Genomic DNA, 17,426 nt, shown 5'->3' on the forward strand with positions numbered 1-17,426 from the left:
GAGGAAAGAGGGTTGGGAGTTGGGAGTAGTGAGTGAGGGGGATGGGCAAAAGCAGAGCCAGCCCAGGGAACTCTGAACAGGACCTCTGCTCCTAGTATCTGGGACAGTCTGTTTCTTGATGCTGACATAATCTCTTATCTGGGAAGCTCTGGTATTCACATCTGAGGGCCATCACCACAAATCTGTTTTCCTCCTTGGCTGAGAGAATAGGGAGAATTAAATTCCTGGTGGCTACATGGGGGTAAAGGGAGGTGCCTAATGAGTGAGGAAGAGGTAGGAGGCAGAGGAAGAAGGAGTCAGAGATGGAGAGCTTTATGTTGGAAATCATGGCTGTGGTTGGACCAGCAGGGCTCAGAGTTGCAGTAGTGCCTGGGAGTATTGAGGGGACAAAGGAGGTTACCTCTGTGGGACTGCTGTGTCAGTGACAAGCAGGCATAAGGCACACAGTGAGAGCAGGAGGTGATGGCTCGGGTAAGCACTGAGAGGCAGAAAGCGCTAAGTTAGAGCAAGTGTGAGGAGCCCAGCCACACACTAGGGAAAACTTCCGGTTCTCTGCTACTGCTTGCCTCCATTTGCACAGAAGATGGAATTTTACTGATAAAATTTAGTCTGTGCTTTTGCTAAAGTCTGTTTTTAATGCAGTTGCCCAAATGTTGAAGGGAGAAAGAAAGCAAAGAAAGAAAACCACTTCCTTTGGCTATTTACTGACTTATAAAAGTTGTTCTTGGAATTGAGCAAAGAGAGAAGAATGTGAGCACTGTATTTTCAAGTTGGTCCATGGTAAAGAGACCCTAAGGAGACTTAGGATACGTATAGATTCTAGAGGGGGAGCATGAGGGAGACATAACATACACACACAAATCACCCTCCACACTAGTATCATGCATGTTTTTCCCCAGTTTCTCATTCATTCATTCATTCATTCACCCAGTGATTATTACATAATGCTGCATTTGTGCCAGGAATTGTGCTGGACTCAGGAAATGAAACACATAATAAATGAGTGAATAAAGAAGTAAATCTACATCTCTAACTGTGGGTGCCGTGAAGAAATCCACAGGAGTAGAAGGCAATGGGACTGAGAAGAGCACTTATGACAGAGAGATTGGCCAAGACCTTCCAGAGTCAAGGGCATCTGAGTTGGAATTTGATGAATGAGAAGGAGTCACCCAGGCAAACAGGCTGAAGAAGAGTTTTCCCAACAGGTAACAGAAAATATCACAGAGTTTAAGAAAGGAAATTCTAAGACAGTAACCTATAGTTTTTCACTTTCCTTCACATTTTCCTGTGGATATGAGTTGGTGACCTCCTCAAGTATTTCTTCCACTTTAGTTAAGAGTCGGTTTACAACCCTGGCTGGTGTGGCTCAGTGGATTGAGCGCTGGCCTGTGAACCAAAAGTTTGCTGGTTCGATTCCTGGTCAGAGCACATGCTTGGGTTATAGGCCAGGTCCCCATTTGGGAGTGTGAGAGGGGCAACTGATCAATGTTTCTCTCACACATCCATGTTTCTCTATCTTTCTCCCTCCTTTCCCTTCTCTCTAAAAATTAATAAATAAAATATTTTTTAAAAGACTCACTTTAACAGTAACAATGGTGGCATGTTGCCATTCTGAATGTTGAATACCAGTCCCGTGAGATTAAGATTCAGTAAAAGGTGGCAGCTGGGAGAAGTCACGAGAATGTGGGGATGAATTTTATAACCCTGTTACTATTTTGCAAGCACGTAGCAGTCAAGTATGAATTTTAGGATCAGTGTGCTGGGGAGCAGCTTGATCCTGAAAGTGGCAAGTGACAACCAATCTCCCATGAAAACGAACTTTCTTAAGGGACTTCTGTGTGAAGGACAGCAAACCTCACAGAACTGTCTGTTTTGACAGTTCTGTGTTCCACGGGAGAGGAAGCAGGCACTATTTGGAATGCCACTTCAGGACACTTTCTGATCGATTCTCAGTGGATACTGTTCACCAATAACCTTTCTTTAGAGGGTTTTTAAAAATAAATAAACATTTTTTGGGGGGATAGTTTTAGATTTAAAGAAAAGTTACAAAGACAATACAAAGAGTTCGCAGGGAGTCCTTGACCCACTTTCTCCTATGATTAACGTCTTTTATTTCTGTGGCACATGTATCACAGCTAAGGAACCAACATTGGTACGTTACTGTTAACTAAACTAGACTCTATTTGCAATTTGCTGGTTTTCCCATTAGTGTCCTGTTTGTGCTCCAGGATCCCCCGCCAGGGACCACATTGCATTCAACTGCCGTATCTCCCCAGGATCCTCAGGTCTGAGCCAGTGTCTCAGTCTTTCCTTGAGTATCATGACCTTAGCTTTCTTCAGGAGAACTGGCCAGGCCACCTGTAGAATGGCTCCTCATGTGAACTTGTCTGATGTTTTTCTCCTGGTTACACTGAGGTTATAGGTTTAGGGGAAGAACATCCTAGAGATGAAGTGACCTTCTCGTCACATCATTGCGGGACAGATGCTATCAGCATGAGTTGCTGCTGGGGGTGTTGATCTTGGTCACGTGGTTACCAGCTTCTCCCCTGCAGAGTTACTATTTTTTTCTTTAAGAAGTTTTTTAAATATTAATTTTAAACTACAGAAGTAGTAAATGAATGTAAAATAATTCTTCTCTTCTTAAAAAAATTGGACCATCACTGAAAAGTCAACACTTCAATGGGGACTCTAATGCTGGTCCCCACTCCACTTCCTCAGAGGTCGACACTATTATTACTTCAAGCCTTTTCAATGCACTTACATCCATACTTGTGTCCCCATGAAAATACAAATAGTATAATTCAGTTCTCTAGGTTAACAATCTGTCATACCCTGTGGCAGTGATTTTCAAACTTTTTCATCTTTTGGCACACCAAAAAATTCTGCAGATCTGACAAAAATAGGCAGAATTTTGATTCATTCACTCTAGACAGCTATTGTTGTATTGGCTGTTGTCATTGTTTAATTTGACAATCTAAGGGAAAAGAGGTCAATGCCCATGTTTTTAAAATTCCCCTTTTTGAAATAGTCAGGTACTGCATGTTTTAAATAGTCAGGTATTGCATGTTTTAAAAATTCTTGCAGCGCTCCAGTGTGCCATAACACACTGTTGAAAGCCACTGCCCTAAGGATATTTTTCTGCAACTTGCTTTTTTCACCCAACGGTATGCCTTAGAGAGCTGTCTCTACTGTTTGCTTTCAAGGCTGCATTATATTTTACCGTATACTACAGGTTGCATAGCCAGCCCCCTGTGAATACTTGTTGCTATTTCTCCCCCATTTGAAACCCTACCTACTAAACTTCCTTGTGCGTGCCTCCTTATGCGTACATGTGTTTCGTTAGAGCAAATATTTATAAATGGATTTGCTGATTCACAGAATGTGCACATTCAAGATTCTTCATAGATCCCATCAATGAGGTATACCATTTTCCTCCAACTAGCAACTTATGAGAGAACCTGTTTTTCCACATCCATTTTAACACTGTATGTTTTGCTAACCATTAATAATGTTTGCAATGTTTCTATCACTGTTTGAATTGGCTGTTACTTACCATTTGCATCAAAGGCTAGCCATTCTTTTCTTTATTTGCAGTGCTAGTTCCAGATTCAATTAAAGATCTGGGTTTTTGTGATAAAAATAAAACTATTGAATTTTCTTACAATTGTTATTGATGATAATGTGTTACTTGAAAGAGAGAATTCTGATCCAAATGAACTGCATTTTTGGATATTCTTTTGAAAAAAAACTAAAATAATTTGAGTCCTGACCAAGGAAGAAATGGGCTAGCTAGCCTTGCAATGGATCCTTCCAAACATGTAATTCTGTTACATCAAGTTATTTCTGTCCAATGTCATTCCCCAAGAAAACACCTGTTTATTAAAATGTTTATTTAATGTACAAACATTAAATAGTGCTATTGACCATTGTATTTCTAGAGACATGGTTTAAATTGGTTGCTTTAACTTTATGGAGCAGTGAAGTAGCAGGAAATACTATGTCCTCTGCCTCTTCTTTTGCTTTTTCTCACCAGCCACACCAAGGAGGAGAAGGGGACAGCTGTTTCCCCGTCTGTGTTATGCTCCCCCTCATCTCCAGAGACAGTGCGGTAGAACGAGTGCAGTATAACGAGTGCAGTATAATGAGCACCTCCCAGAAGTGGTGCCATGTGCAGCAGCTCCAGCCTGCAAGACGTTCAGGGAAACACAATACACCATTTTCCTGGTTTCCATCAACACATTTAATAGGACATTTTAAAAAAACAAACTTTTTATGACAATAGAGACATGCATTTACCATAGAGAATTTGCAAAACATACAAAAGTTCAAGAAACAAAATTAAAGTCACCCATTATTGTACCATCCAAATATAACATCACTATTGTTAACACTCAGTATATATCCTTCTAGTCTTTTTATTCTGTGGATATACACAAGCTGTAGAGACCTTTTGGGGAGGAATGGGGAATACATAATAGAATTACGTTTCCCCTAGCTATTCCTCCCACTCCATTGCCACTGCTAATTTCCCAGAAGAAAATGAGATTTGCAATCAGTGGCAATGTCAGAACTGTCAAAATATGTGAAGAGGCTGTGGTTGGCCCTCTTTACCCAGAAGATACTGGACTTTGGTCACCCTCGCCTGTCGTGCCTCCTTCCTTTCTTCCTGGAAATATACCGGCCCAGCAGTACTTTTGTGGTTTGTTCAGTCTTTCCTTCCAGGGTCTTTCATTGTAACTGATGTCATTTTCTGTTCTTCCTGTGTAATTCTGGGTAATTTTAGAGACGGCTGAAACAGTCACCATGCCGTCAGAGAAAGTCTGTGGCTCTGAGCTGGCCCTGTGGAGTCACATTGGGCAACACTGAGCTGTAACTAAAGAGTACCTAGGCCCAGGGCACAAAGGGCTTCCCGAGAATGCCTCTCCCCCAAAATTATGGGTCAAATAGCAACTGTCAAAATTTAAGTCCCTTCATGGAGTATGTGCTTTCATATGCATTGTTTAAAAATAACAGAGATTCTCTTTATTTTGGGAAAATGAGTTTGTGTTTCTGTATTAAAGAACCAGAGTGTGGCACGTCACCTTCCAAGGTCTTTCCCAGTCCTAGGGTTGTGGGACACTTACATGGAACTACACCTATGTGTACACTAACCTGAAACAGACAGGACCTTCTGCCTGAAGGCAGAATGGGAAGCCAATTAATGACACCCGATTGGACAACTTTGTCTCTCACCTACTCTTGCTAATATCCCTGCCCCAAATTTTCTCCCCAACTGCCTGTCATAAAGATTGGTAGTCTATCTTTAGAGTATTGGCAGCTGTATTGTTTAAAACTAGGTTTGGCTGTTGGTCATAGTTAGATACAAAATAACAGGATTAAAAGAGATGGAAATTTCTCTTGCTTCCTCAAGTTAACATCCAGGAACAGGAAGTACAGACCTGGTGTGACAACTCTGCTCCATGGAGTCCTCAGGGACCCATGCTCCCTCTATCCTGGAGCTCCAACAAGTGTAACTTCCATACCTGAGATCAACCCCCAGTCTGAGATGGAGCTCTAGCTGCTACATTCCTGTTCTATGCAGGAAGAGGGAAAATGGTGGGGGGAAGCCGCCACTTCAGGGAACTGCCCAGAAGATGCCACGTGGCATTTTCATGTTCATCCCATTGTTCAGAACTTAGTCACATAGCTACACACCTAGCTGCAAGAGAGTCTTTGACATGTCATCTTCATCTGGGTGGCCATATGCCAAGATAGATATTACATTACTGTGGGAAAAGAGGAAAATGGATATTGGGAAACAACCAGTAGTTTCTACCATTGTTGGAATTTTAAGAACTGGAAATTAGAGTATAAGTAACCCAAAGAGGGGGCATTCCAACTAGCCATTGCCACTCGGTGTTCTCTTGGGGATCGGTGTCAGTATGAAAGACTATGGCTTATGGAAATGGGGTATACGCCCAAGGACAAAGAGTAGCTGTCCAGAAGGCCAGGGGGAGAACCATACATCAGTACCTCCTCCTTCTTTTCAGTTTTTCCTAGGGTCCCCGGGGGGTATGACCTTATCCTTCTCCACAACAGGAAAGATGAGTCTAGAAATAAGTGTAAACCATGAACCTGTGATAGATCCTACAGAGCTGACTGACTACTGTAACCCACCGCCAGGAGAGAACTAGCCTGCACTGAGCATCTATGAGGTACCAGTCACCAAGCTTTTATCCATCCTGTCATTTCATTCTTAATAGCAACTTATTCTCTATTTATCATGCCATCTTACAAATGTGAGATGGATTAAGGACTTTAAATTCTTAAGGTAGGATTAAGACTTTAAGTGTTAGATCATACCTCTGAAAAGTAGAAAGAAGGGTTGAATCCCCTTATCTGTCCTAGCCTGGAGCAACACTAGAGTAGAGGTTCAAGGTTTCAGACATTTACTAGAAAAGCGTGTACTGACTCTTCTTGGTCATGAAAGTTCACCGGAACCGTGGAAAAGCGTGGGTGCGGTACGGAGGCGGCTTGTATTTAAAAGCTGTGAATAGTTTTGTAAAACAAAAACTAAATAATAGTAAAACGGTGACCTCTAATTTATTTTAGAAATAGATTTTCATGTCAGGTTGAAGTGGATGAAGATGCTTTTCTACAATACTTGTTCATCTAAATATTCCCTGGGTCATGAGATTTAATTTTGTGATGACCCAACTATGAATTTGTTAATAACATTGTGAAAGTTTTTGTAATTTAACTAATGCCACTTTTTTGATAGAATGAAAATATGGAGAAAGACAACCTTTCGTTGGTACAAAATGAAAATAACCCAGCACAAATAGGCCTCAGTCAACAGGCTGGAGAGCCCGTCAAGTGGAAAAAAGACCCAGGGTAAAATTCAATCATTTAATTGTTGACTCACAGATATGGCTTAAACACAGAGGGGAAAACTCAGTGACTGATTAATATAGAGGTTATATGTTAACTCAAAAAATATTTGAAGCTGAAATAAAAACAAGACTGTTAAAGCAGTTCCAACAGCTAAATTAATGTTTTGCTTTAGGACTCGATTTTTAATGCAAGTATTTGCTAAGAGAAATTACTTTTTATATGTATACATATACAGTAATCATTTTATCTTCAGTGAGTTTTTTAAAGAGTGGCTTTTATCAAATTCCCTTACATTAAATAAGATGACATTAATTTGGTGTATATAAATTTTCCAGACCACTTTGAGGTGAAAGGCATTTATTTACTCTACATTTCTTGCCTGCTACAGGTACCGCTACATTAAGGGCCCTAGACTGCTGGGCCTGGGTGAAGGGGCGGGGCTTGGTGATAGGCAGGGACCCTGTCCTAAGGAGAGGGGTCTGCGCCACCGGGGAAGAACCAGGGAGCTGCAAGTAGGTGGAGGGCCTGGCAGTCCGGTCTCAGCAATCCAAAATGTTTGGTCATCTAGAAAGGGGGCTTTCCTGCCATTCCAGTAGCAACACATTTTTACACTTTGTTCTTTGTTCTGATTTTACCAGGAAATTAGTAGAACTCACCTGCCAGCCTCCAGGGTCCCAATAAGCTTTTCTCTAAGTGTGGCCAGCAAAGGGCCGGGTCCTGACCCTGTTCTTTCTTTGTTTCAGCACATCTATCTGCTTAGGAATGCTGAACTACTTCGGATCCGTTGAGTGAACGCTGACGATCAATACTTCGGGCCTTACCTTGGTTGCAGGCAGCCTGGTCCTCACTGTACAAGAGAGTTCCTGGATAAAATATGGCAAAAAGAGGCTTGAGCATGTTGCAAGGCCTAGGAGCTCTCCACTATGTCCATGGGACATCTACTGAGCAGAAGGTAAGGTACTCTGCTACAATTTTTTCTTCCTCCATTACCCTGTCTCCCGAGTCACCTTCTTCCAGGCACCTGGAATCAGTTACCACAATGGAATAACAAGTGGAAGTTTCTTAGGGAAATGGCTTTTTAAAAAAAATGTGGTGAAAACCACAGTAAAGTGCTGGGTCCTCTTGAGAGCAGGACACAAGCAGAGAGCGCTCAAATGGCAGCCCTGGGGCCTGCAATGGCCGCAAACCACCTTTCAGCTGCTGGTTTGTCAACTTTATGGTGAACAGAGCCCGAGAGGCCCTTTCTGTTATTCTTGCCCCAAAACCACAGGTCCCTACGCAACAGCTCTTGTACGACCCTCCTTGACATTGCTAGGGGTACCTTTTGGCCTCTTTTCTGTTTTCCAAGCCCTAAATTAAAAAAAAAATAGATTAAAAAAGCAAAGTTAGGGGTAAAATGGAAAGAGCTGACATTAAAAATCTTTTATCTTTCCAAAAACCTGTTTGCCCCTGGGTGCTTTTCATATCCCTTGGATATTTTTATATAGTCTACAAAGTTCATATTAAATCCCTTCCTTTGTCAGTAAAGTTGCAAATGCCTACATTTCCTTAAACTGTTGTAAACATTCGTGTGCTGTTTTCATCTCAACCTGTAGAAAGTTTATTTCTAAAGGTAGGACTCACTTTGAATTAAACCTTTTATTTTCTCAAAAAGAATACTAGGTCGACAAATGTGAAAAATTAAATCTAGCCATCAAACAAACTGTGTTCTAAGCTTGTATGGCCCCTGCTTTATGCTTGTCACGTCCCTAAGGGTGTGAAATCTCACGACCCCCTGTCATTAACGTGCAGAGTCTACAGTAGCACTTCGGGTGGGAATACAACACAAGCCACATAATGTAATTTAATCTCTTCTAGTAGACTCATTTCAAAAAGTATTCAAAAAACTAAGCTTAATTTAAAAGATATAATCTGTTTAACCCATTGTACCTAAAATATTGTCATTTTAACATATAACCAGTACAAAGAAATCACTTACGAGACATACATTTTTGGTACTAAATTTGAGGGTCTAGTATGTACATCGTATGTACAGCTCATCTCAGCTCAGATGAGCCCCATTTGAAGTGCTCAGTAGCCACTTGTGGTTAGAGGCTGTTGTATAGAATGGTTCAGCCTTAGATACTGAAAAACACTTTTATTTTTCCCATCCAGTTATCTAGAGTTTGGCAGTACATCAGGGCTGAAGCAGAGACTAGTTAGGAGGTTATCACATCGACCAAACCAGAGACGTGTCTGAAAAGACAGCAGGGTGAGAAATGGTTGGACTCTGGATATATTTGAAGGTACAGCCAAAATGATTTTCAGGAAGAAGGGGTGTGGAATGCGAGAAAAAGAGAAGTCAAAATTGATTCAAAAGTTTTGGTCTGAGCATCTGGGTGTTTGGAGGAGCCACCATCTGACATGTGGTTGGAGCAGGTTCATTGGAAACATCAGGATCTCGGCTTAGGACATTAAATGTTGAGTTGCTTACTAAATGTTCAGGCGGCAAAAGGAAGTCCAGCAAGTCCTCACTCAATGTCACCAATAGATTCTGTGACTTCGCGCAAAACAAGGTAAAACAAAACTAATTTGCCACAGGCTAATTGATAAAAACAAGAGTTAAGTTGAAGTTCCTATGACATCTCATCACCATTATAACAAAACCATGTTATCTGGAGACCTGCTATATATTTTTTTCACATACTAAGTATTGAAGAACTGTTTGCTGGACAAAAACAAAAGGCTGTGTCCATAACAGACTGGTTTTGATATCACAAAAAGACATTGTACATAGGGTGTTTTGCCAAGTATATCATGCTGTTCAAATGAGAAATGGTTAGCTGTGGTGATATTGTAATATCATACTCTGCAGGTGAGGCAGGTGGTAAAAGATATTTTTATGTTCTTTTCAAAATGTTTGAGATTATAGCCAATGGATCAAGTCATTCACCTAACAAGTGTTGATGAAATTCTTGGATAGGACTATTATTAGCTGAAATTGGTGCAAAGATGATTTAGAAATAGGTGAGCTAGTCAGAGAAATAGTGTCTACATTGTCAAAACCTAAAACTCACATTAATAAATGATGACAGCAACCAATAGAGTGAAAAGAATGAATGATGGACCATCAATTGTCCTATAGTTAATGTACTCAAATAGTTATCTTGGCATCAGTTATTTTGCAGACTTAAAAAACATATGAATCATTGCAAAGATCAGATTACTTCTTAACCAAACAGGTAATTATCGTCTTCCCCTTCCTGCCACTCCTGTAAGCATAATATTGAACAATCAATTTTCTAGACCACAAAAACATTAGAGGGGGAAGGTCTTTCACATGGCCAAGGAGGACATTAAAATTAAAAGGAAACATTATAATAACTGAGTCATAACCCTATATGAAATAACTTGGCCATCTGATCAGAGATCCTCGCCATCAGACGTAAGCACACATTTCAGAGACAGGAACTGAGCGGGGGAAGGAGAAGGAACACGCATGGCTGTTAAGGGCTTCAACAGTGAGCTGGGGGCGGGGAGGGTGGAAAAGGAGACCCGGTTGCAGTCAGCGATTTAACACTGCTATCGTTTTCCATCAGCTTCAGGACTTGAGGCAGTAGCCATTTCTTTACATCTTATAAAATTCCCCTCTGCAAGAATTTAGGAAATGTTTTTGCCAGTAAAGTAGATAATGCATACATTTATCTGGAAGGAGAGCTCATTTCGCTTAATAGGTGATAGGTGCTAAATGCCAACAGAAACCAACATGCTAGTTTATAAATCTAAGCAAGCTGTTTAATTTTTGTATGTGGCATTACATTTCTAAGCCTCTCTTCTGTTTTTCACTGATGCCTATAATTTTTTAAATTATATTTTATTGCATGTGCTATTACAGTTGTCCCAATTTTTCCCCCTTTGCTTCCTTCACCTAGCCCCCCCTCCCCCCCCCCCGCCACACACACACACAGGCAATCCCCTCACTGTTGTCTGGTCCATGGGTCATACATACATGTTCTTTGGCTACTCCCTTCACCTTCTTTCATCCAGTCCCCACCCTCTCACCTGCCCAGAACCTATCATTTTATAAGAAACAATACTTTGATCTTTGGAATTCCTAGCCAAAATGAACTCCTAGCAAAAGCAAATGCCTAATTTAAAATATATATATATCTAGAGAATGGTCAAAATCAAAGTAAAACAAAAATGACAACTTACTAGAGGAATGCTTAACTACTAAATATCCTTTTTATGGAATATTATGAACCACAGATATTATTTAGACATGCTCATACTCTTACTTATTAGAGTATTTCTAAGTTTCTGCTTGAATAATTAAGAACTTATCATTGAAAGAGCATTTTATTAAAGAGTAGTCTCTTCAGGGAAATTGAGTACATTACCATCCAATGTGCTTACAACAGCACATTAAATCTAATTATAGTAGCATGGAACTGAGAGGACCCAGAGGCTACCTCTCGTCCACCTTTCTGACATTGACAACCAAGCTGATGATAGTCTGCCCTGGTTGGGAAGGTTGCAGAGAAGTTCCTGTAGCTACACAATAGGCAACACCACATACACAAACCAGTTGGCTGGTCTACTGAAAGATAGGATATGACCGCTTAAAGTTTATAAATCAATGGACTCTGCCCAATACCTGATTACTTAACTTAGCAAAATGTTTATGTTATAAGAATGAATAAATGGGGGATAAAATGTGGGGGGCCATTGGTTCTACACTTTAAACGGCTTGTAAATAACAACTTAGAAAATCAGAGCATATGCACAATATAACAACACATGTTGGAAAGGATGTGTGCTGTTGGTGGGAATGTAAAATGCTGCAGCCATTTATGTGAAAGTGTATGGTGGATCCTCAAAAACTTAAAAATAGAATTACCATAAGATCTAGCAATTCTGCTTCTAGGTATATATCCAAAAGAATTAAAATCAGGATCTCAAAAAATATTTGTATACTTATGTTTATAACAGCATTATTCACAATAGCCAAAAGGTGTGAGCAACCCAAGTGTCCACTGAGGGATGAACAAATATGATATGTATGCGTATGATGGAATCTTACTCAGCCTTAACAAGAAAGGGAAATCTGACACATACTACAACATGGATGGACCTTAGGAACATTATTCTAAGTGAAATAAGCCAGTCAGAAGGTGACAAATACTATGTGATTCCGCTTATAGGTGGTATTTAGAGTAGTCAAATTCATTGGGACAATAAGTAGAATGGTTCCAGGGGTTGCGGGAAGGGGAGGTGGGGAGTTAGTGTTTAATGGATACAAAGCTGCAGGTTTGCAAGATGAAAAGAGTTCTGGAGATGGATGGTGTTGATGGGTGCACATAAAGTGAATGTTTTCAATACCGCCCTAACTGTCTGCCTCAAAGTGGCTCTGATGATAAATATTTATATTTTATCATTTAAAAATATCTAATGTGTCCCTGGCTGTTGTGGTTCAGTGGACTGAGTGCCAGACTGAGAACCAAAGTGTTGCCAGTTCGATTCCTAGTCGGGGCACATCCCTGGGTTGCAGGCCAGGTCCCCAGTAGGGGGATGCTTGAGAAGCAACCACACATGGATGTTTCTCACCCTCTTTCTCCCTTCCTTCCCCTCTGTAAAAATAAGTAATTAAAATCCTTTAAAATGTATGTAATATGAAAAATGAGGCCAATGTTTCTTAACATGTTTTTCATTATTGCTCCCCCCGACAGGACTCTTTTTTGACGCCTTCCCCCTGATGGTCTGTCTCCAAAGAAATGTCAGTACCGGAGATATGTCATATATCTGCACACTATGTGTGTCTGTGCTTTACACAGTAAAGCAGTAAGATTTTTTTTCTTCCCGAGAACTCTTTTCCACTCTCACTGAGATGAATGTATTAGGGTATAATGTCATGAGATGAAAATCTATAAGGGCAAAACACACTATTTCTGACTGGTATGTGTTGAAAGTACAAGTAAGGATCCTACGATGATAGACAAAAAGAAATCTATGTGAAAAAAATATCAAAAGCCATTCATCTATTCATCTGTTTTTTTATTTAAATATTTTCTAAGCACCTATTATGTGTTAGGCCCTGTGCTAAACCTAAGAATACAATAATAAACAAAAATAGACATGTTTCTTAGCCTCATAGTACTAATAATTCAGTGGGTGAGATTCATATCAGTCAATGATCACACAGGTAAGTGAGAGACAGCAACCTCAGGAGGTGCCTCAGAAGAGAGCTAACTTGGGGCTGTATTGTGGCCACAAGGAGTTCTGTGTGGAAGTGAGGATAAGCTGAGGTTGGAAGGCTTCAACTAGGCAAGGGAGAACTTTCCATGGACAGGTGATAGCCTGTGCAAAGGGCCTGTGGCCAGAGGGAGCATGAACCCAATAGAAACCAAAAGAAGACACGTGTGGCTAGGATGCAACAATCCTCATGGAAAGCAAAACAAGATGACACCAGCCCAAGGTTCCTCAACTTTGTCTACATTGGCACTTTGAGCTTGATAATTCTTTGGGGCGGGGGCTGCCCTGTGCATTCTGGAATATTTAGCAGCGTTCCTGGTCTCTAACTCCTAGATGCCAGGAGCACTTCTCTCCAAGCATGATAACCAAAAATGTCTCCAGATGCCACCAAATGTCCTCTGGGGATCAAAATCACATTTGGATGAGAACCACTGGAGAGAAGTAGGCAGAGGCTAGACTCTGTAGGCCTTGTTCAGGCAGTTTGCTTTATTCTGTGAGCAATAAGGTACCTTTTGGGGAAATTAAAGGGGAGGCAGAAGGACAACCAAAAATGCATTTCTCAAAGTTCATCTGCCAGCAGTGAGTAAAAGGGAGAGGAAGGAAAGCCAGAGGGAATATGGATAGAACAATTAGAGGTTAAACCCATTTAGAAGCTCCTAGACTAATCCTGGTGAAAGATAATAACAGCTTGGACCATGGTGGTGGGTGGTGGGACTGAGAGAAGTAGACGGATTTGAGAGATAGGAAGTGAAATCAACAGAACTTGGCACAAAACTAGACGTGTAGGGTGAGGTGGAATGAGACTCGGAATGACTCATGCTGGAGAGAGTGGATGCGGATGGTGCTACTACAAAAATGGGGCAGCTGGGGATGGCCTAGGTTTGTGGGGGAAAATCACACAATTCAATTGTGTTAAGTTTGAGGGGCCTTTGCCCAGAGCAGCTGCCGAATAGGGAATTGCATATGTGGGTCTGGAGCTCTAGGAGTCTGGGTTGGAGACATAAATTGGGGAGCACATGGTCAAAGAAGGTGCTCTCAGCCATGGCCGTGGACCGTCTCCCAAGGAAGGAATATAGGAGGGGGAAATGAGGTCCTAGAACTTGAGTGTGGCCACCATTTAATGAGCTTATAGAGAAAAATACACCTCAAGCATCAGAGAAGGGATAGCTGGGAGGTAGGCAAGATGGAGGATAGTGTGGAGTCCTGGGAGGCCAGGAAAGAAGATGGATCAAGAAGCGGGGAGTGCTCAATTTCGTGAGATGCTCCTGAGAGATTATATAAATTAAGAAGAAAGCCTGAAGGGTATGGAGGAAAGGCCATTGTCAGTCATAGTGAAAGTGGCTTGATGGAGATGACACCAAATGGTGGTGGGTGAGGATAGGAGGGGGGCAAATAGAGATGCTGAGTACAGATGACCTCTTAGGAGGCTGGACCTTGGGGAGCAAGAGAGACGTGAGGTGGAACCTGGGGAAGGGTGTGAGGTTATAAAATGAGAGGAATGTGAGCATGATTCAGTGTCACCTGGAAAATACCTGGTTGGGAGGAGTTGGGTACCCAAGGAGAAGGGCTGCATCCGAGGTGGAAGGGGTAGGGATCCAAAGCGCAGGGAGGGAATGGCCTGGGAGAATGGGAGAGGAATGGTCCTCTACAGCGCAGGAGGGAGCGGGAGAGGGGGGCTGTGAGTGCACCGGGTGTGTGAGGGAGAGGCGGGGTGCGGGACTGGCTCCTGCTGAGACTGAGGGAGGCTGGCCATAGGGGAGGGGTGGGGAGTGAATTCAGAGGCTTAGGAGGAATGGAGAGGTTGGAAGTTGTGAGAATTATTATTAGAATGATTCTCAGGAAGCAACAGATCCTCAGTCATCTAAGAAAAATAAAGTTATGATTGGAATACTCCCATTACTTATTCGTTTCCTAGGGCCACCATAACATGCACTATGAAATGGCTGGCTCACAACAACTGGGGGAGAGATTTATTCTCTCGCCATCCTAGAGGCTACAAGTCCAAAATCAAGGTGTCAGCAGGACCGTGCTCTCTGTGAAGGCTTCCAGAGAGGATTCCTCTTTGCCTCCTGTAGCTTCCAGTAGTTGCCAGCCATCCTGGACGTCCATTGGCGTTCCATGACTTGTAGATGCATCACTACAACCTCTCTGTCTCTCTCTCTTCATGGGGGCTCCCTTGCTATGTGTCTGTCTCCAAATTTTCATCCTTTTATAAGAGCCGCAGTCATTGGATTAGGGTGCACCCGATCCAGTGTGGCCTCATCCTAATTTGTGTACGTCTGCAAAGACTTTATTTCCAAATAAGGTGGCATTCACAGGCTTCAGGTAGACGTGCATTTTCAGGGGACACTATTCAACCCAGTGTATTACAAAGGCATAAGGCTATATTAGTGCACTTAGAAGTGTTTAAAAGATTAAAACAAAATATCTTTAGCAGCTAACATTTATAGGTCCCAAGTGCCTCCTGTGCACAGTGTCACATACTCCCTACGACTGTTGTCGTGTCTCTACCATCCCCATGAGGGGATGAGGAAACAGAGGCTAAGGGGAGCTGAGTGACTTGTCCCAGGTGAGATCCTGGCAGAGCCAGGGCCTGAACGTGGGCATCATGACTTCAGAGACCACCTGCACCTCTCGGTTGGCTCTATTCCCTTTTTCCAGGTCATCCTGAGTTAGTCGGGAAAACTTAAACAGCTAGTTACCTAGCTCAGAAACTACCCTTTTCTGCCAACATTCTTTGCTCACATCTTTTTCTCTACATACAGCTCTTCATACATTCATCATGTCTACAGTTCTGTGCATGGGAGAATAAGCCTACTGCTTGCCATTTCGGCTGGTAACATACAGCCCTCTCCTCTCTGGTAACTTCCAGGCGTGGCTTTGTTTCCCTGGGTCTGCAGTGCCCAGTTCATGGAGTTCTCAGAAGTGGAGAAGCAGGATGACTGTTATAGCACAGAAACTGGGTATGCCCACCCCCGGGACCAGTAAGGGGCGCATGTCATGTATGATGAAGCCTTGAGTAATCTGAAGGAACTGGGGTCAGAACTGCTTGGGGCCAGTCATTACATCGAGAAAGAAAAAGGTCAGAAGTCAGATTTTAAAAGTCAACCAACTAAAACAAAAAACACCAAGGGCTTGGTTTAATACCTCCCGTCTTGAAATATAAATGTGTATCTAGTAGTTCCTGAAAACTCAATAGGTACATACAGCCCACACCACACACCGCATTGGAAATGATACAGCTCTGTTTCCAGCCTAAACCCCCCGTTTGTAGGAGACTGACTGCACTCTGGGGGCTTGGCTGTAATTTTTACTGTGGTTTAGATTCGACTTGCTCCCCACTGGCAGTTCTGCATTGCCCACTGGATGCAGAGTGTCACGCAGGGCCCTGAGGGAAGCAAGTGAAATCAATGACTTTTTTTCTAAGTGACAAAAAAGTGATTGACCTTGGGAAAGGGCAGATAGAAGCAGAGACATCCCTGGGTTCCTAACAGAAAACCACCAGGTGCAAGAAGATCTGGCTGGCAAAATGCCAGACGGGCCCCAGAGGGAGAAACCGTTACTCCGGGTAATCGAATAGCCCACAGTCTGTATTCGCTCTTCCCTCTGGCACGACTCATATTTATCCAATTTTAGAAACAGGTGAGGTGAGAATATTTATTTTGAAATCATATGACAGCATTAGCATTACATTAGGAAAGAATCGTGGGTTTCTAGGTATCTTGCAACACCTGAAGGGAGATATAGCAAGGGTTTGTGCTGTTTTGTAATGCATTAGACTATAATAAAGGACAATTCATAGTCATATTGTTATAAAATTCCGCTTGAAAAATGTTGGCAATTACCCTTGCAGGTCCTGGACGGAATTAATCTAATATTGGATGGAACTCTTTGTTCTGCCTCCACGGCGAGCCTGCTGGGACCTGACTCATGGGGACGGCGAGGGCACCCAGCATCCCCGGGACTGAACTTCCTTCCACTCTTAGCTTTTATCCCTAGTGGTTCTCCTTACACTAATGCAGCGTTTCTGCTGATTGAGAATAATGCATGATACAATGCAAGTATTTCCAGCTGCTAAGAATTTAATTTGCTTGAAACACGTAGCAGTCATTTACCCCCATGAGCACCTCTCAGCGGAGCGGGTAGGGGTTTAGCCATTCAGTGTGGAAGGAATCCCAGCGGCTGCCAGGGGAAGGCCGGTCGAAGCCTTCCTCTTGTGCTCAGCAGCCAGCACATACTCAGTAACCATTGACCTCCCCCTCCAGCCCCTGGAAAGTTCTTACTTGTTAATGTTTCATTCTGAAGTAGAGTGCTTAAACATT

The 17,426-nt window shown here is 42.2% G+C and overlaps 1 long non-coding RNA gene across 1 annotated transcript; it reads left to right on the forward strand.

Annotated features, from left to right (window-relative positions):
- Positions 1-969: 969 nt before the first annotated feature.
- LOC119000305 (uncharacterized) lies at positions 970-7,822 on the forward strand. Its single transcript, XR_005069287.1, has 3 exons — positions 970-1,205; positions 6,761-6,873; positions 7,617-7,822. It is a non-coding gene; the product is annotated as an uncharacterized LOC119000305 (long non-coding RNA).
- The last annotated feature ends 9,604 nt before the right edge of the window (positions 7,823-17,426 follow it).

The sequence above is a fragment of the Sturnira hondurensis genome, unplaced genomic scaffold (genome assembly GCF_014824575.4).
Source record: "Sturnira hondurensis isolate 20B ecotype Veracruz unplaced genomic scaffold, ASM1482457v3 Scaffold0015596, whole genome shotgun sequence".
Classification (NCBI taxonomy): Eukaryota; Metazoa; Chordata; class Mammalia; order Chiroptera; family Phyllostomidae; genus Sturnira; species Sturnira hondurensis.